We start from the raw sequence: 21868 nt of genomic DNA, 5'->3' as shown, positions 1-21868 counted from the left end.
TAAAAAGGCCAAATAAAGTATGAAGTTATGGGTATTGATGATTAACTCGGATAAAATAAATACAATAGCATATGAATGAGTGTTCATTCTGGTTTAATTTGATCTTTCAAAGATATAATTGTTTGTTCTGTCATATTATGTATTACCTGATAATGTTATTTCAGAAAAAAATCACAGTTGTGTTGATCTAATCATACTTATTAAATACACTTTACAACACAAAATAACTTAAATGTATGAACTTTGATGTGGTGTTATATGCATGCAAGAACAAAATACTTGTACAAGAGACTGAGATGTCAATTGTGTCATTGCGTTCAGCAAATAATTATTGTGTTAATGAATATTATCTTACAAACTTCTTTTTAGTGGCTCTGTGATATATCAACAGCTTTATTGTTTGCATGTCTGATAGATTTATGTGTACGTTTGTTTGAATGTTTTAGTCAGTTGTATTTGCATGTTTGTGATGTATCTTAACACAAATTTTGCTGATGGATCTCAATTATCATCGTAACATTAACCGATTGCGTCTGTTTCGGTTGCCCTCCCGATTTTGTCAATATAACAACACAAAAGGGCGGTTTACCTAGCTTTACAACCAGGATTAACTCATCTTTATCCTCAGAATGCATGTACCAAGTTAAGAATAAAATAGTTGTTTTCGACTGTTTTCTTTCAGTTTAACACCAATTGTACAATTCACCAAAACTTATTGAGTTTGTAAATACCGATTTTGATCCATAAATATGTCCACAACTCTAGATATAGGTTACATCGTAACGGTGTATATTATGAGTATGAACTGATTTTTACGATTATTCTGAAACTAAAAATGAATTTGACTTAGAACACTTTTGATAAAAGAAGAATAAAGGAGAAATTTTATCATAGTCATTTCGATAATTTAGACTAATATAAAGTTGAATAAATTTGGAAAACTTAAATATATTTTACATATTTATGTACGTTAATCATATGATATATTTTCAAACCATAACATACAAAATTATGTATATTACTACCACATCATAGGTATATTTAGCTCCCTTATGCATATTTAATATTTTGGCCTCTAACATCACTGAAGAGATATTAATATTCATCTGGTACAACATAATTGGGACATAATGTTAATAATCTTATCGTGTCAATTTTATTGATAATCAGCATCGTAGTTGTAAGGAGAATATGACTTAATTCTCACCTTGTTTGTTAAGTGAGACTTTCTTGCGTTGTTTGTTTTGGTAAGACAACAACGCCTAAAAAGTATGTTGATGTCTGTACGCATGTGCCTCCTTATTTATGTTGACCTACCAAATTTAACAATGACCAAAGACAGGAGAAAATAGTATATCATTTAATATTTGATAGATATCTGACACCTTCCCCTACATCGTAGTGTCCCCATAACTAAATATATAGATACATTAATTTACAGATAATCCCAAATGTTGCCAAATACGAAAACAGCATTATAATTCAACATAAGTTGCAAAACGAAGCGAAAGTAGTTTCCATAGGAATTTTCCGTTGACGAACATACAAATCGTAGAAATAGATCTTGTACATGTATTTTATATCTGGTATTCTCAATCATAGTAACGGCTTCGAAATAAGGACAGACGCACGTCAATTAGGATATTTTGGTGAAATGTACAGTTACACAATGAATATATTCATATAAAAGACAAAAATAACAAAAATATCCTACTTCAAGAAAAAAAACTCAAAACGGAAAGTCCCTGATCAAGTGCAAAAATTAAAAGCGCATACGCATCAAACGTATGGAAAACCCATGTCATGATCCTGACTTGGTATATGAGTTTACTTATGTTGAAAGTGATAGTTTAAACCATAAAGTATAAAATCTTTTATGGTACTGTTTACGGAATGTTAAAAATATCTTATGAGAGAATTTAATTAAAGAAGCAACGCCACATTTCTATATAGAATAAAGAAGCATAGTATGTTTGAAAATGAGACAAATATCACTAATATGTTCAAATGAAGCTGATTTAAGTAATGTTATGTCATCATACGACTTTGGAGTTCATATCATTTGCATTCAACGTTTCTTTTATAGAATATTTTTTTATTTTATTTTTATTTGGGGGGGGGGGGGGTGTTGGTCAACATTGATAGTAAAAAAGAAATATTCGATTGAATGTAAATGATATGAACTTCAAAGTCTTATATTAGAAGACTAGTAAACCACAGGCTTCTCACTTCTTGTATGACCATGAACTAGGTGAAAGCATAGAGCTGACCGAGTGCTAGATCCCCATGGATAATCATCAAGGTCGTTAAAAATTCCTTGTAGTAAACTTTGGTTAAATTAAAAAAAAATCTTTAAAATGCTATCGAAATGTAATAGTCTGAACACATTTCACCTCTCATTCCACTAACTATCAAATTGCAGTTACAAGTGTCATTAAACTTTCCTGACCTCTTTTCTTAAGCCGTAACAGAAGGAGGCGGGAAGGAGGGGCCCAGATACCGAAATCTCGGACTTAAAACACGAAATCCCGAGATCTCGAATTTAGATCAATTTAAATCCCGACATCCCGAAATTCGGAAATACAATTCCCGGATCCCGAAAGCCCGAGCTTAAAAACACTCGATCCCGGAGTCCCGATAAAGGTCCTACCCCCCTCGTAATATTATACTCTATTCATTCATAATCTTGAATTGAGACTTGTTACTTCAAAAAAAACATTCTCTAATTTTGAATGATGCACACAGGCATAATAAAAGAAAACAGATTTCGCTTTATATCTGTTCGAAATTGGAATTTGATAAAGAAGAAATGACATGTTATATTTTATCTTACATGTGTACTTTCAATTTCAATTTCGTTCTAAATTTAGATTTAGTTTTCCCATAAATTGCGGACGGAATAGAAGACACCTGTTTATTTTCAGCACATGTAGAAAAAGTTGAAAACTGGGAGTTGAATGGCATAGTTGTTATTTATTCTGAGATAAATGTTAGAGTGAGACAACTTTTAAGTTACTGAGTAATTTTTTGTACCTAATTTATTTATTTTTTATTTGTTTTCCGTCTTTGTTTTTCCTGCGATTTGTAAGTGTTGCACTAGTGGTCAAATTATTCTCTTGGTATCGTCTTATTTCTTATATGAATATGAATCATGTCCTAAAATTTGCAATTGAACAAAATAAGAACATTTATGAACTAGTCTTTTTACTTCAACAATTAAATTCACATGTCTTTCATTATAATTATTTGTAACATATTATATTAAAAAACTTTACGTTGAGTACTGTTTAGTTCAAGACTGCGGCTTTTTAAAACGATATTGTTGGGTCAATTCAGGTTTCATTTTAAATAATTTGATATCAATAGAAGTAAAATTGTTACATGTACATAGGTATAGGAAGATGTGGTGTGATGTACATATTTATTTGTTTATATTGTTGTTGTGATGTGTTTTTTTCTTTCTGTTGATATCATAAACACGAAATGCCTTCTCCTACGCGTCTAAAAAAAAAAAAAAAAAAGAAAGGAAAGAAAAAAAAAAGCAGTGTTTAAAATTTAAGCCAGGCTGCACACAGAAAAATCGTACAGAATGCTTTGATTTCTTATTGGAGTAATTCAGATAATTTCTATCAGGTTTTTAAAGGCAGGTGTGCTTGTTGGATTCATGATACACCGCAAACAGTAGTTTCTCTTTCGTGTGTCCTTTCTTGGAGTAAGGGAGATAACTTGCGTAACTAACGACGAACGTTTTTTATCCCGTATTCCGCCAGAGGCGTGCAATTACGTACACTCGCCTTTACATGACTTCTTTGTAGAGCTCACTTTCGTATGGTCAACAATGATTCCGGTGGAAATGTGTCTGAAAGTAGAGATTAGGGATTTATTTATTTGTAGAAAATGAATTTCAGAAATAGAAAGAAACAAAACGTAAATTAAGAATAAATGATACATGATAATATCAAAAACATATTACTTGTATCTGCCGCAGTCTTTGTGTTAGAATACCACCTCCTGGTCATGTATATCGAATACAAACGCGCTTATTAAATTTGAATTGACATATGTATTAGCAATACGACAAGACAGATTGTATGCTATTGCTGAGAAATTGGAAGTTTTCTTGTTCTTTGGAATGTGTCGTCTACATTCTGCTTGATATGAATACAAAACAAGTCAGCCATGATGAATGCAGAATTAGTTCCCATTTGAATAACGCTGCTTGTTTAAATAACAATCCAACAGACTCATAAAATTTGTTGCAAGTGCAGTACCAGAATAAGAAACCGGTTTCAATTAATGAATCGTCGTGTGCAATTTTATCAATTATAAAAGCATCATGGTTTGAGACTTCATTCAATAAAAAAAACCCTAAAAAATGATAAACAAGGAAGACAAGAGAAAAGGTATTCAGTGTGTGAATTTTCAAATATACAGCAGCGACCTCGAAGACCAGATATGTAAACTTCAAGCAGAAGGGAAACGAAGGAGACGGAGTCACTATAAACTAACCGTCAGAAATGCAAATGCTTGTCATGTACGTATCAGGTATTTATGACTTAAATTAAGGAGTCCTGTATTTTGTTTACAGAAAGATATGTATGTCTTTTGTCTAATAATTTGTCGAATGAACAAATATCGAACACTAGTATTTTATTCTAAATATGACTTTCTTCTAATTTCGAGCGTCTGGCGTACTAAATTATAATCCTGGTACCTTTGATAACTATCTAAGACAATACTAGTTCATTGAAATACTGATTATTAATAATTTAGTTTTAACCAATATTAATTTTAATGAGCCTTATAACCTATGTTTTCTTTTTTTCTGTTTCTATGTTGTTGCAATCGATATTTTGACATAACCAGTTTTATAATTCTGTAATTGATTGGTGGATCCTTATTAATTTTCGATTGTTTGAATGTTATCTGATGAAAGCAAAGCGTACATAAATTTTTGACCACCACACACACTGTTCTTGTGGAAGACTTGAAATTTATTTCCACGTAGTTTTTAGTCCTAATAGTTATCAAAGGTACCAGGATTATATAATCAAATCCATGTGTAAAGGGAGGCAACTCTTGATATTCATCTTCTTATTGACATAGGAAATACATCGTTTTCAAAGAATAACTATTTCGCAAGTGAACGCACTAAAGAAATTTTTAAGAAATTCACAATTTTTCACGATACTTTTCCAAAACGTTTAATCTATGTTTGCGTGTGTGTAAACATTTCAAGCATAAAGGTGTCATAACAAATGCATTCCAACCCTAACCACTAATTTTAGAGACAAATCTTAACTCGATACTATGTATTTATACCCATTCATTAACTTTAAATATAACTTTCTCCATTTTATTTTTAGTCCATGTCACAACTGTGTTTCCGTACTGAAGGATACAGATAAACCAGCTAGTCTGAAAAAGCAGGACAATTTGAAATTCTTAAATCGAATTCATTGTATCTACTTCTTCCTACATAAAGATTATATCTAAGTCTGATGATGGAAAACGATTTTCTTTGATCCGTAACTACTTTATTTTCGCACTAACTTCTTATTTATATAACCATCTTTAGTTTCCTATGTTGTGTTTAGTGTTTTACGTCTTATAAAGCATGCCTTATATTTTTTTTTCAAATTTCCGAGGAAGGCGACGACTATCTTTTTGAAATTCTTCTGACAATACATGTACATTGTACTAGAGTATATCTATAAGTAACTTGTTGTCTCCTTCTCATTTAACATTAAACTGAATTTTGTAGCTTTATACAATCAATTTCCTTTTTTTGTGTATGCATTTCAGGGTAAAACAAATGCTTACTTCTAGAATGAAGTTACTTAGATACATAGCAAGCAAAACTTGCTATATGAGGTTATTGTTTCTTAATTATATGAAGATATTGAAAGTCATATAAAAAATATTCTATTAATATAGTATAATACAAAACATATACAATACATACCTGAAATAGGTATTTTAATAAGAAATCATCAGAATTTGAATCGTACAAATCTAAAACAACCTTCAGTTGTATGTTTTCATAAGTATGACGTTATGTTTTGCCATAACGTTTATGTGCCAACATCCTTCACGGAACTTTATTTTGTTTATTTCAAATCTTTTCATTTTTTATAACTTAGCACTACTTGTTTTTGTAATGCACTAGACTTGGAGTAACGGTGTTATAGTTGAAGAGTTACTATCGTCCATTCATGATGACAAATGCAGCATATTCATAAGCATTGATTAGAAGCGGTTGAATTCAATTTTGGGTCCTCAATGCTCTTCAACTTTGTACTTGTTTGGCTTTACAACTATATTGATCTGAGCGTCACTGGTGAGTCTTATGTAGACGAAACGCGCGTCTGGCGTATTAAATTATAATCCTGGTACCTTTGATAACTATTTACACCACTGGGTCGATGTCACTGCTGGTAGACGTTTCGTCCCGAGGGTATTACCAGCCCAGTAGTCAGCACGTTAGTGTTGACATGAATATCAATTAAGTGGTCATTTTTATAAATTGCCTGTTACAAAACTTTGAATTTTTCGAAAAAATAAAGATTTTCTTATCTCAGGATTCAATCACCTTATCCGTATTTGGCACAACTTTTTGGAATTTTGGGTCCTCAATGGTCTTCAACTTTGTACTTTTTTGACTTTACAACTATTTTGATCTGAGCGTCACTGATGAGTCTTATTTAGACGAAACGCGCGTCTGGCGTATTAAATTATAATCCTGGTACCTTTGACAACTATTTGGTACGCCATACGATGTCATTTTGAAAAAATATAATGGTGCCATAAATTGTATGATGTTACCTATTGGAAAGTATTTTTTCTAAAGTATGCTTTGTTTTCATACAAAACATTGTGTACCTCACTACTTATGAGTGGTCTCTAAACTACTAAAAAATCACTAAAAACTTTCCTTATAGTATTAATATACTAAATAGGATTTTGAAGGACAGGGTCATTTATGCGTTTTAAAAATACCCAATGGTTAATGTTAAATAAACATATTTGGCTATTGAAATTACAGGCAGACATGGAACCTTGAATGATCTTATAAAAGAGACGGAAAATACCAAATTTATCCCAACTAGTGTATAAAAAAAATATCTGGTTGTGTTCCTGGATTTGGGAGAACAATATCATTTAGGCATTTTATTTCTCGTCATACAATTCTCATGTATACAAATGTCATCATCCCAGTTAACCCATACCTGTATTTTTTTTCAAATAACAATGATATCCAAGAAACATTACAAGATCGTTTTCGATATTGCGGGTGAGCAATTCAAAAAGCCTGATTCGAAAAATGTTGGACAAAAATGTACGGAATAGGAAAATAACTGTATATAGGTCAGAAGAACAACATTAAAGAATTTCAGGAAGACAAATATGTTTGTAGCATTGAGAAACAAAGATGACGAAGTTAGTCATTTATAGATTTCTATACATACATTTTTCAGTATTCAGATAACTACGTGTTACAATCCACGTCGAAGGAAATCTAGCAAAAACATTTTAGCTGTTGGGAGGCATTTGAGTTCATAGCCTTTCTTTTTATTTTTCCAGTCGTCAATAGGAATATCAATGGGAGAACATCTAGTAAAATACATTGATCTAGAAAAATAAAATTGCATTTTGTATCAAGTAGCTTTACAAAAATACATAGCGTGCATATGTTCTCGAATAAGTAAATGAGAAACCTTCTACTCAGCGAAATAGATATCTGAACTATTCTTATTCTGTTTTAACGAAACGGACTGATAAATAAATTCATATCCTTGTAGATGAGTTCATATGAACTAATCTTACACAATATGAACATAATACTTTTAACGAATGACTAGTTAACCTTTCCTTTGAAAAGCTTGAAAGTTTGAAAGAATATTATCATACAAAATACCTTAAGTTATTGATATTACCCTATTCACTTACCTATGAATAAAACAAAAATCTATTGTTACAATAGTATGTTTAATTTAAATTGACATAGTTGTTTTTCTAATTCGATCATCCAAGGAATTTGTTTGTTTTCCAAAAATAAAAATAAAGATATAATCTGTTTCTTAATTAGACCAATCATAAGGATATGATCAGTACAGTAGTAATATATATATATATATAAAAAGAAGATTGCGGGCCTGGGTAAACTACGGGACAACGTTAGTAGTTGATACATCAAAAGGTAAAGAATAATTTATGTAATAAATACGTTATCTTTGCTTCTCTTTTAAAACAAGTAAAATACTCTTCAAATCTTTATTCAATTTGAAGACAAGACGTAGTAAGCAATTTTTGTAATCGAATATAAAAGATTAAAGAGAAAACCGTTCATCAAGGTGTACAAAACATGTATTCTTGATCATTCTGAAATTCGTCGAAGAAACCAATTTATACATTTTGTTTTTAAAGTTGCTTTGGGAAATATATACATCATCATCATGACATACTATAAAAAAAAACGCATCAAAGATACCAGGCTAATAATTTAAAAAGCAAGACGCGCCTTAGCCACAAAAGAGCTCCCAGTGACGCTCGAATCAAAAAAACAAAACAAAACGTCATACGCTCCAACTGGTAAGTTTTATGTAGACGTTTTTACACTTGTACATGTATGCTAATTTGTCTGCTATTACGTAAAATCACACAAGTTTCCATAAATTTGACATCACAATTTAAAAAATTTGACATCAAAATTTAAAAAAATTGACGTCGCAATTAAAAAGGGATTGTTGCTTGTCGGCTGATGGTAGTTCGGAGCAAATCTACAGGTATGGTAATTCGGAAACACAATTAAGCTTAATACCAAATTGTAAATTCGTTGTTCAGGGCTAATATCACTGTTGATACATTTAGAAACTTCTAAGAAAATAACTTTAAGGTTCCATCCCTCAAAAGAGGCAACTATGTGTGCCTAACTAACTGTGATAAAACGAAAGTTATGCACATTAGACAAAAGTCATCTCCGTGCTCAGACAAAGTATTTAAGATGGGAAACAAAACTATCGAATACAAACCAAGATACCGATAACTAGGACTTACAATACTGTAAACCAACTTATTTTCGCGGATACTTTATTTCGCGTTTTACTCTTTGTTGACCACTTCGCGGCTATTTAATTTCGCGATTATCTGATTTACTTGATGAGGTTTATTAAGGAAAGATCAAATATTGACATATTCGCGACGATCTGTATTCGCATTATTTCTCTACTCGCGAAAATAAGTTGGTTTACAGTATCTGTAACTCTTGAAATCAACGAGTGCGTGAACGAACTCATCACAGCTAGAAGTAGAGCACTTGGTGCCTTATCATCAAAATATTTTCTGGTGGATGGTTTTGATTACAAAACATACACAAAATTATTTTACAAATACAATTATTCCAATCATGGACTATGCATCAGGTGTTTGGGGTTACAAGCCTAACGATAATATTGAAAGACTCCAATACAGAGCAATCAGGACATTTATGGGAGTTGAGAAATGTAGTTCGATTCCGGCTAACTGTGGTGATATGGGTTGGACTCCTGCATATATCCGTCTGCCAGTGTAACATGATAAGACTTTGGCTTAGAATAACAAGTCTGCACGTAGGTCGAATTCCAAATCATATTTACCAATGGGATTCAACTTTATCAGAAAAATATAAGAAAACATGGTACAACGAGCTATAGTCAGTGATGAAAAAATGTGAACTTTTGGAACTATTTAACAATAACTACACAAATGGACTAAGTGTAAAATTTATTGCCAACTACTCAGAACTTTTGCCCAGTCAAAAACATCACGATAAATGGAAACGGGATATTGTGAACATGCCAAAATTACGACTTTTTAAATGTCTTGACAACACAGCAGTACATTACCACTAATATGACACGACAACAGAGATCGACTTTAGCCAGAATACGTTGTGGGACTTTTCCGTTGGAATTAGAACTTGACCGTTATTTCGGTATCCCGTCAAATAGACGTTTTTGTAAAGTTTGTAATGACAATGTATCTGTTGAGGACGAACATTTTTTAGTTAAATGTCCTTTATATTTGTGTGAAAGAAACAATGTCTTCGCTGACTTTCAGCAACGTAACAACATAGACCTTTCCGTTCTTTCTGAAGACGAAATACTCATTGAATTGCTTACTACAGACTGTAAACTAGTGTCAAACTATATATTCAATATTTCAAAAATCAGAACCCAGTTACTTTATCATTGTGATATTTAAATAATCTTGTTTTAAAATGTTCTTGAAGTATTAATTTCATATTTTCAATATTAGCGCAAATTATAGATATTAATTGACAGTGCTTCGTAAGCCTTTGAAGGCTGGCTGATTGACTTTGTATTAATGTATGTAAAAAATGTTATATCAGGTTGCACTATAAATAAAATTATATATATGTGTAGGTTCTTTTGGCCCATACGGATGATTTACAGGTAGTGATACTCTTTTTAGGTTGAGTGTTACTGGATGGGGATAAAGATATCGCTTTGGGCGCAATAAATTTATAGGTTTTATTTTCAGTGTTTTAATCATCATGTGGTTGAGTAAGGTATCTATCTACTAAACAAATTACAATCAAGTATTACTAAAGTATCACTATTCAATAAAGTTAACTGGAAATAATAGCAATCTATTTTTTAAACAGCGTGCATCTTAAGTTATCAATGGAGGAGAGGATTTTACCTTAATAAAAGAGACGGAAGGTTCCAAAATGTTTACGGAAAATACCAAATCGGAATCATTAACAAAAAACTAATCATTACGAACCCTCACAAATCTAGAGGTGATAACAGCTTATGAGGGAGGGTAGGCATTGTACGAATCAACAATAACCACAAACGAAAATAACGCTAATGGTCTCGTGTGTCTAAAAATCTATTTTAATTAGACAATAATCGATTTTTGTTATCATATTCTTAAACCCAAACATTTTAAGCCAATGATGTATAACATAAACACGTGACATCCAAATACTTCCACAGTTCCATGGCAATTAGAACGTGTCTTTCCAAAAGAAGGTGTTAGATTTAGCAATTGAGGGGCAACAAAGTAAAGATAAAAAAATGACGTTTTCTATTTTGGTGGATTATTCAATCCAAATCAATATTTTGGCAGTTAAAAAGTAGTAAAAAATGACAAAAACTATCAATATGGTTAAACAATTATTCCCCCTACATGACGTCTTATTTATTGATAGTATTTTGACAAGTTAATCAACAGAATAACGGCACTTAGGTACTCATAAATGTTACGGTTGATTAGTTACGAAATTGACATTTGATGTTAAAATAGAGTTACAAAGTTATTAAGAGTGACTTGTAACTTTTATATAATTTGGAACTAATTAAAAAGAGTACCTGACAAAGAACCGTAAACTCATTATTTGACACTAAATAAATGATTAACACTTGACATGCAGAGTTTTCAAAAAAAAAATTGAATACTGCCCTTCGAAATTTGTGTTGTTTAAACTTTCAATAACAGTTATTGACCCGTCGCCGTAAAAAACATAGATCGTTTAAAAACGCTTAGACTATTAGAATATACCTTTATCCGCGAAAATAAGCGGAACTTAACAACCACCCTGCGAAAACTAGCAGCTATACGGAAATTCAATCAATTAATTTGCTGTGTTGACATTGTCATTTATTTTCTAAGCAGTGACTTTAATCATCAGGCAGATGCCATGGTTATTGTCGATGGACTGTCCTTATTTACATAACAACCGTCTGCTTTCAATTATTTTATAAAAATGCAAAACAGGAATTTTTATATGAGAACTCCTTCTCTATACTGATATATTAAATATGTATTCTTCTTAAGGTTGCCTGCTGTAAATTTAATAGATAAACGGTTTAGGAGATAGTTTTATTGTAGGTTACTTTTAGGGCCATGCTAGTCTACATTTTACAATTTGATATAACAAATTATAAATTTGATATAACAAATTATTAATTTGAAATAACAAATTATTTGTTATAGCAAATTATTAATTTGATATAACAAATTATTAATTGAATATCACAAATTATTAATTTGATATAACAAATTTTCGATTTTAATATAAGAAATTATTTATTTGATATAACAGACTATTAATTTGATATAACAAATTATTAATTTGATATAACAAATTATTAATTTGATATAACAAGTTGTCAATTTGATATAACAAATTATCAATTTGATATAGCAAATTATAAATTTCTCTACAAATAGTATGATTTTATCATAATAATGATTAATAAAGTTGATTAACCGGAACTGGCGCATTTCGTGTATTAATTGATTGTTCATCTGACGTCTAGTAACAAATATAAAATGCATTTTTAATGTTTTTATAACCAACTCTCCCCCTTTCCCTTTTTATTTGAGACAATTTTCGGGACTTGTTTTTCAATTTCGCATATGGGACCTGGTGCCTTAGAACGAACAAAAATAAGCGAGAAAAGGGGGGTCTATTTGATCAATTTATATTGCATATTTTCAAGTCAAAGCAAAACGAAGAGTTTTATTGGGATGTAAGTGTATTAAGTAACATATGAACATGCAAGGATAAAAAACAAATGCTTTTCCTTCTTAAAAAAACCCCTGGCATTTTGATTTATTAATTTCAATAGGAACATGTTTAATCTCGCTGCAAATGTTTGCACTTGTCCTAAGTCAGGAATCTGATGTACAGTAGTTGTCGTTTGTTTATGTAAGTTATACGTGTATCTCGTTTCTCCTTTTTTTTTATATAGATTAGACCGTTGGTTTTCCCGTTTGAATGGTTTAACACTAGTAATTTTGGGGCCCCTATAACTTGTTGTTCGTTGTGAGCTAAGGATCCGTATTGAAGGCCGTACCTTGACCTATAATGGTTTACTTTTATAAATTGTTACTTGGATGGAGAGTTCCTTCATTGAAACTCATACCACATCTTCCTATATCTATGAAAGGATTTATTAAACATCCTTCAATTCATCACTGCATTTGTTTTAAATAAATATGTTTCAACATTAATTTTTGATTTTGAAAATTTTGATTAAAAATAAAGAAACATGCGTGCGTTTTTGAATGATGGTGGACTTTCAATTTCTGCTAATAAAGACCACACGAGTATAATCTGAGCACCTTAATAACGTTGTATACTAGTATATAGAATAAGGATTTCAGATCATGATCGCATGAGCAATGCAAAAACATTTTAGGACAGTTTAAACGTTACACTTATATATCCTTTATGTCTAATAGAGAAGGGGCATAACCCTAATCCATGCATAAGTAATTTGACGTATCAAATTTCCTTTTTTGTTATATCAAATTCATAATTTGTTATATCAAATAAATATAATCTGTAATATCAAATTAATAATCTGTTATATCAAATAAATAGTTTGTTATATCAAAATCGGAAATCTGTTATATCAAATTTATAACTTGTTATATTATTAATTCGTGTTTAACAATATTTTCGAAGGTAGAGAGAAAACGGCGGATAGCAAAAAGCATATTGACCGGCAAAAAGCATATTGCACGATTATTTTAAGAATATCTAAAAAGCGATATACTTTGTGACGTCATGTAATGAATTTTAGGATATTGTTTAACGTTTTGAAACAAATGATATCTGTGATCGATTATTTGACGAAAAAAAATCTTCAAATACATAAGATGTCCAAAAAAAAAGTAAATGAAATATAAACAACTAAAATGTTGTTAATGTCAAGAAGACAAAGTAATTTCTAAAATTTTAAAATGTAAGTTCCAACAAACCTAAATGACGATTTTGATACAAACATGGTCGGAAATTAATAATATAACAAATATAGCCTTTGTATGAGGTCAATACAGGATATATCGACTTCGTCCTCAGTCAATATACTTCTTTCAGGTCAATATATCCTTGTATCGACCTCATACAAAGGCTATATTTGTATAATATCAAATTAATAATTTGTTATATCAAATTAATAATTTGTTACATCAAATTAATAATTTGTTATATCAAATTAATAATTTGTTGTATCAAATTCATAATTTGTTATATCAAATTGTAAAAAGTAGACTAGCATGGCCCTGAAAGGTTTCCGTAATTTGATATATTTTGTATTGTATAACCAGCTATACAGAAGCATAGAATAGAACGATTTTATCGCATATTTGAAAGTCGTGTGGGTTATTGACTTTTGTATTGTAATAATAATGGCCCATTAGTTGATCAAAAGTAAAATAACAAAAATACCGAATACCGAAGAAAATTCCAAACGGAAAGTCCCTAAGTAATTGGCAAAGTCAAAAGATTGTTAACTTCCTTGTTAGTTGTTTTTAACGTTCTCATTTTCTAATTAGTCAAAAAAGTATTACCGTTTTTTAAATCATCGATGTTACATTCTTTACTTCACTGTGCACTCTTTTAATAGACAAGTACGGTTCTTTATTTTTTCAAAAATGTAGGCTGATAACATCCACTGATATTAGCCTATTTGTTTGACTACTTTCTTAAATTTTGTGCATTATACCTACCGATATGTTGCAGAAATGAAATCGGATACGTATCGAAGAATTCAAACATGTTTGATACAGTTAAAAAGGGCATTTCCATTCTGACCTGATGACTCAATCAATGTATTGATTAAATCAAAAAGTGGTATTGTTGGCATGCACGCTAGGTTTTAGCTGTATGCTTTATTTTTAAACAAAACATCGAGGTACTGAAGAATGAATAAAGATCTAAATCAGAACAAAATGTAACTTCGAGATTTTGGTGTATCTTTCCACTTTCCAGTGCTTTCTAACTACTTGAGGAGGTTTGAGGGTATAAACATTTCAGAAAAAAATTAAACATGTCTTTTTACAAATTTTAAACTATTGTAAAATATGAGCGATTTCTGTAATTTAGTTTTTTTTATTTCGATATTACCTTTTTTCTCCTATTAGTTCAACAAAACAAAAGTACCTTTACAAAAATGTATGCTTCTTTTGATGGCAAATTGTGAGCTTTAATGAACGGTGACCCCATATTATATTTTATTTTTTCAAGCAAAAGATAAAGTTCATTTATAGAAAAATATAGTGTAATTCTATATTTAAAAAAATGATTTATACCCGCGAGCCCCCTTAAAATTATAAAACTTGTGTAGATAAAATATCTGCAATTTTTCTTAGAAATAATACATTAAGTATGATTTTGGAGACCAATTTAATTTTTGCTTTTTAGCGAAAAACAAATTCCTGTTAAAGGGGCACTACAACTATAAAAAGAAAAAAAACCACCTTTTTTCCAAATCATTCATGGAAGTGAATAGTGAAATACAAATTTGTTTTTATTCAAATATTAAGTAAGTCATACAGAAGGATAAGATTATGACAAACACTTTAAAAAGAACGACAATATTCCTGATCAAAACAGCCTGCGGTTGCATGAGTGAGATGCAATCTGCTCATGTTCGATAATAACAGGATTGTCAGAAATAGTTATTTTATCATTTGTCATTTTTTTAAATCATGAATTGTAAACGTCATTAAGTATGCAAGAATGTTTTGTGTACTTAATTTTGCTTTGCATATACTGATTTTGTGTCTTGGGTGGAACCACCATATCGTTTGTTATTCTATCATATAAAAGTAATATGTATTACGACTTCTAGTAACCCAACTATTCATCAATGACTTAAGCACAAAGACATAAACAACAACAAATCAACGTAATCATTGAACTATTTTCTTTTTTATTTTACTCATATTAAATGTCTGTTCTTTTTTACCTTACTTTTCAGTGTGAAAACTATCGAGAAAACTATAGGGAAAAAAATGCAAGACAATAGAGTAAGTGTGTATTAAAATGAATGAAACCTTTTTTTGTTCACATGTTTTGCCTACACGAAATCAAATTATTTTGTCGTCGTGTTCGAACAGCGGTATACCACTGTTGACTTTATTCTTTTTTAGCCTAAGAGTGTTTGTTATTGCCTTTATTTGGCATGTGCCAACGTGTCTCTCATTGTTGTTTTGAGTTAAATAAACAAATAGTCAAAGAGAATGTAGTTTATAAACTATGCGTTCTGTATACACGTCACATGCCAAGCAGAAAACATGGCCGATAATGGAACATTCTGATTTACATCAAATAGTTTTTTGAAAATTATGTCGAAAATCAGAATGACAGAAAAAAAGACCTATCTTAATTACAGTGTTCGAATTCCTGATCTACAATTCTGCCTTTCTGTGCGTAATACACAATCGGTACTTCTTGATAGTTATTGTCCTTAAAAGACTTCTTTAATATACGTCTTTTTGGTGCTATTATACTGAAATTCTTAACAAATAGTGAAAAGCTTTAAATAGCGAAAATCATCTACAAACTGCGATCCCCGATCAACCCAAATGTTACGAAAACAATGTTAATGAATTTTCCTTAAATGACAGTTATATATTTTGTTTTCCTATTTCGGCTATAAACATGGAAACTATATAAGTTAGACAGGGAAACTGTTACTGTTACAATAAGATAGCCAACAAACCTTTTTTTTTAATTAGAAAATGTTTTGTGTTCCCTACTGTTAATTCTCCCTTTTATAAAGGGACAATCGTATATTTGTGCAATCGCTTCCACTGCATATACACGAAATTTTAAAATCTAACTCTTGTACACACTTCCTCAATGGCATGGTAGAAATGAAAAGGATTGAAAAAAACAAACAACAAACAATAAGTATTTTGAACAATAAATTAATAAAACGAAATTTAGAATTAAACTCTCAAACCAAACCGTCGCACATTCGAACCTAAAACAAGAAATTCAAGCTGTATAAGTCGAATTCCAATCGTAAAGCTCATGACATGAAGATATTTTTGTGATGTGAAAGTACAATGCATGTGGTAAATTTACATATGTTAACCCTTCATAAAGATGGCAGACGATAGCGTTCTAAGCAAACACATGACAACATTGTTATTATCTGGGTTTCTGAAGAAACAAGAACTTTTTATAAAATACGATTAAAGCAATAAGAAAATTACAATCATAGTGATATGACTAGAGTGTCATAACGAGTTATTTGACAGTTATGTAATATGTGTTTCACAGATGACAACAGATATGTTACAATTGTCGTAAACACAATCGAATCCTGTTTTTCTCTTAGAAAATAAAAACAACACGTTCTAATTATCATTGGCAGTTTGTTTTCGACTTTTGAGTTTTATCATGTTGAAAATCCCTTTGGTATCCTCTCTCTATTCAGTTGACATACAAATGATTTGATCAGTATTTATCAATATGAAGAAACAAACAAAAGAATATTCTTATCATTTTCTAGTATCTAACCTATGTTCTTTCACTAGGTACACGTAACACCAACAAATGTTGTAGTTCAGACTAGAGAATCTGACACAAGACCATTTGATTGGACAGTTCCGGCATTTTGTGTTTTTTGTTGCTGTTGTTGGCCTCTCGGAGTTATTGCTATGGTTTATGCATGCGTTGTAAGTTTATTACCAGTTATAAAAAATAGGTAATTATAAACAGTATTAGTACTCCGGTACTGACATGATTTATAATACACGTTTTAATTGTCCGATTATGAATTTATAAATTGTTAGAAAATGAGGTTTCAACTCTCTTCGGTAAAATTGCACTTAAATGCATTTCAATATTTTCAGGCCCTTTTTGGACGAATAGCTCATCAACTGTTTTGGTTATTATACAACAAAAAATGTAGAATTTTTCGAACTTATTAGACGTTGTGATTTCATAAATTACCGTTGAGTCAATGCGATAGACTTCTACTCCCGTCATAAGTAACAGATTTGACATAATGAATTAAGCTTCCACATACTGAAAATGGATATTTCTCGATATATCATTGATTGTAAAATCATACCACCAACAGAATCGAAAAAGTAAGTCTTTTTGGAGTTAACACTTAAGTTCGTTTGGAATCATATGGAAGTCCGATTGTGGCATTGTGACGCTATCTTGTTGATAGCTACGACGACCAAGTACGACGGTTTTAACACTGAAGATGAAGTACTTACAGTAAATTTAAAATGATGAATTAAATCTGTTGATATGAGCCAGATTTTCGGGATGTTTAGTCTTTGTGTTCTTTTATATTAGTATTGGACATCTTCACATCAACACTGCTGTCAAATTGGCTACATGTACAAGACATAAATCTTCAATTGATGTCCGTCTATACAAGTGCTGCACTTAGAAGCAAACATTCAAATCTTATACTCAACATTAATAGGGTCAAACGTCTTTGTATTGTTGCACCATTGGACACTTATATTTCGATGATATCGTTCTTGGTATCAGAAAGAAAAGGCCTTCCGGCACTAAGTCGTTGTCAGCATTTTTGAGTAATGTTTGTACTGAAACTTCAAAAGGTCAAGAATATTTAATTGAGCTTTGTAGCTGTGCTTCTGCCAGAACCTATGACGGATATAGCTTTCTTGGTCTACAGTTTCGAGTGATTCGAGAGCCAACACAACGTTTCCTGTCATTGCAGTACCACATCTAAAGGTTTCAAATTCCTTTTATTTTATATCGTCTTCTAAGTGCACACTGTAACTGTCTGTTCTGAATACTTTCATTTACGCTATTCAGTTTTGCAGAGTCTATAGCAATAAGAGTTCAGATGCTTTCACGTGAATTCATACATCCTGTTTATAACCCGTTTTTTGATCCCCATATCACTGACAGAATATATACTCGTGCAAATCGTACCAATAAGTGTTTATTCACTTTAAAAGGTTATCCATACGAAGTTTAAATCATGCACGCTAAGTTTATACAAACATTTCTAAAATTAAAAAAAAAATCTATCAACGCTTTACCTTACCATTATCAGTTTTTGGCGGGGGAAAATAAAAAAAAAAGTTATTAAAGATGACTTAGTAAGCCAATCTTCTTTATAGGTACCTAGACACATACGTCTGTGATATTTTTTTTAGCACATTTTGTATGCTGAAGTAGAATATATGTTTTTTTGTAATACAGAACAATTATATTGTATATAGTTTTATTATTCAAACATAATATCCTCTTTTTTTTATCTCCTTTAAGGCAAATACAGCAGCTGACCATGGTGACTTTGAAAAAGCTCACAAAAGCGCAACCATTGCAGGAGTCCTGACCGTTGCAAGTTTTCTCTGTGGTGTTGGTGCTATTGTTGCAATAGTTGTGATTGTCTATACTTAAATGATATAATAAGATGTAATTTGGAACATATTAACTATATTTCGTGATAGATTTTGTGAAGGAATTCAATATTTGTTGTACAACAATTCAATAAATATTACTTTATAAAAAAAACAAAAAAATATCAGAGTGTGATATTTTTAAAAATATATTGATAGATATTTGATTTAAAAAAATGACGGATAAAGGCTGACTCGGGGTTATACCTTATATATAGCATTTGCATTATTCGGTTCTAAAGTCTTAAGTCAAATATCAATAATCAGCTTTAAATTAATATGGTAAATGACCTTGTATGATCTATAGAAGTCTTTTGTCAAAAAAGCGGGTGATATGGGTCAACATGATTTACCCTGTATCGTATGAAAAAACCAAATGAGTCTGAACATCTGAAAATCATTCCTAAAGCTGACACGAATACATCATAAACCACCAAATTGGATAAAAGTGACGTAAAAGTTATATTTCCAGTCAGGATTCTACTTCGTTAAAATTGTGTCCAAAGTACGCCAAAAATTTTAAACATTCTTAAAAATGTAGCCATTGCAGGGATGATGTCAATCTAGCTCATGAAAACCGAAATATTTATTCATATTGCATTTTAATACGGTCATTCTATGCCAGATGTATTTTAAATGACACAAATGTTTACTAACTATTGATCATCATTTACATATAATATATCTATTTACACTGTGGTCTCGAAGCGCCATACTATAATTCAACTAAAATTATGTATATAGAACGCATACAAGTCGGAAATCTACACCTCCGTCAAGCTTTAAAAGACAATCGTAACAGTGTAAATAATTCAAGTGCTCCAACTTGGCCTTTTTACATTAATATTAAATCTATATGAATAAACGATTCGCTTCATTTGTTTAAACTTCAACTTGGTATCCGCCTGTTCAATAATTAACTGACATACCAGATTTGTTATCACATAAGCAACACGACGGGTGCCACATGTAGAGCAGGATCTGCTTACCCTTCCGAAGCACATGCGATCACCCCTAGTTTTTGGTGGGGTTTGTGTTGTTTATTCTTTAGTGTTCTATGTTGTGTCATGTGTACTATTGTTTGTCTGTTTGTCTGTTTGTCTTTTTCATTTTTAGCCATGGCGTTGTCAGTTTATGTTTGATCTATGAGTTTGAGTGTCCCTCTGGTATCTTTTATTTTTTTATATCATAATTGTTTTCCCTCATTATGTTTTACATATGTTATTTTTTTTTATTTAAGAAATAATTCATGGCAGCTGTAGGTTGGTTTTCTTTTAAATATTTGTTGGACATTTATATTCGATTATTTTACCCTGAGCATTAGCATTAGCATTGGACAATGTTATGTCAAATTTGTGCCACTTAATACGCTGTAATACGCAAATGTGCCACTTCGATGTGTCTTCTGATAGTAGTTTACGAGTTACGTCCCTTTGTTTGACACTTTCATGAACAAACTATTATTATATTAAGCACCATATGCTGTTATTTACATGTTGATATTATTTTAATAATTTTATTAAATATATTTTGATACTAAAGACAAGTGCACAAAAATTAGAGAAACACATTTTACCACTTTTAAGAAGTCTGTCTCAGTGTGCCATATTATTATTCCAAAAGTTAATTTAGTATTTATATATTTGGTAAGAATTTTTACCCCTGTAATAACCAACACAGAAATCAATTTCGACTACATTAATACAAGGGGTAGCCAAAATATTCATGAATAATGGATCAATATAGTATTAAAATGATCAAAAACAGGAATCCATTTTTATTACTGATACCTGATCCTACCTCTTTCATTTAAACTTAAAAGAGATATTATAATGAAAGTATTCTGAATGTAAATTCTTCATTATTTGAAATAAAAGAAAATTAATCTGCTATCCTTATATGAACAAACTAAATATCAATAAATTTTGTCTCTTTGATTCAATGCAAGTTGTAATGAATTCTCAAAATTCTCAAATTATTAAAAAAAAACAACAAAAAACTTAAACCAATAAAATTTACAATTTGTTCTAATCATGAACTTGAAAATAAATAAGTACAAAAAAGACTCGGTATAATAATTTTCTTCTTCTATTTAAAAAAAGTAATAACGTCATGTATGCAGTTTTATATTTAAATTACAGTATTTCAGAGCAGTTTCTGAATGCTAAGTCAACAATTATATGTTTCAGATCACAAGTCCTAAGTAAGTCACACTTCATTTCAGTATCATGAACAATTTAAAGCTTTGAACAAGAGTGATTAAAAAGTAAAATTACAAAAATACTGAACTTAGAAAATCAATTTGGAAACTCCATAATCACATGGCAAAATCAAATAATAAAACGCATCAAAAACGAATGGGCAAGAACGCTCATATTCTTGACTTGGTACAGGCATTTTCAAAAGCAGATAATGGTGGATTAAACCTGCAAGTCTGAAAGATACAGTTTTTAGGTTCAAATTTAGGACAATACTTTTTCATTTACTTTTGCAGGATTCCTTCATCACTTTTTTTTTATAACAATGAAAGAGTTTTGTTAAGTCATTTTAAGCAGTTAAGGTTGTGCGAAGACAGTTTAAGATTTCCTTCCCTTATTTTAATTAAGTCAAAAATTTCACTGACTTACTTTAAAGAGAATAATTAATCCAGTCAAATATT

The 21868-nt window shown here is 30.7% G+C and overlaps 1 long non-coding RNA gene across 1 annotated transcript; it reads left to right on the top strand.

The window, feature by feature from the left end:
- The first annotated feature begins 8073 nt into the window (after window positions 1-8073).
- LOC143081667 (uncharacterized) lies at window positions 8074-19332 on the top strand. Its single transcript, XR_012980018.1, has 4 exons — window positions 8074-8200; window positions 15783-15831; window positions 17350-17490; window positions 19076-19332. It is a non-coding gene; the product is annotated as an uncharacterized LOC143081667 (long non-coding RNA).
- The last annotated feature ends 2536 nt before the right edge of the window (window positions 19333-21868 follow it).

This window comes from Mytilus galloprovincialis, chromosome 7, assembly GCF_965363235.1.
Source record: "Mytilus galloprovincialis chromosome 7, xbMytGall1.hap1.1, whole genome shotgun sequence".
In the NCBI taxonomy this organism is placed as follows: domain Eukaryota; kingdom Metazoa; phylum Mollusca; class Bivalvia; order Mytilida; family Mytilidae; genus Mytilus; species Mytilus galloprovincialis.
The sequence above is the reverse complement of the archived record's forward strand: the minus strand, read 5'-3'. Positions and strand labels throughout refer to the sequence as shown.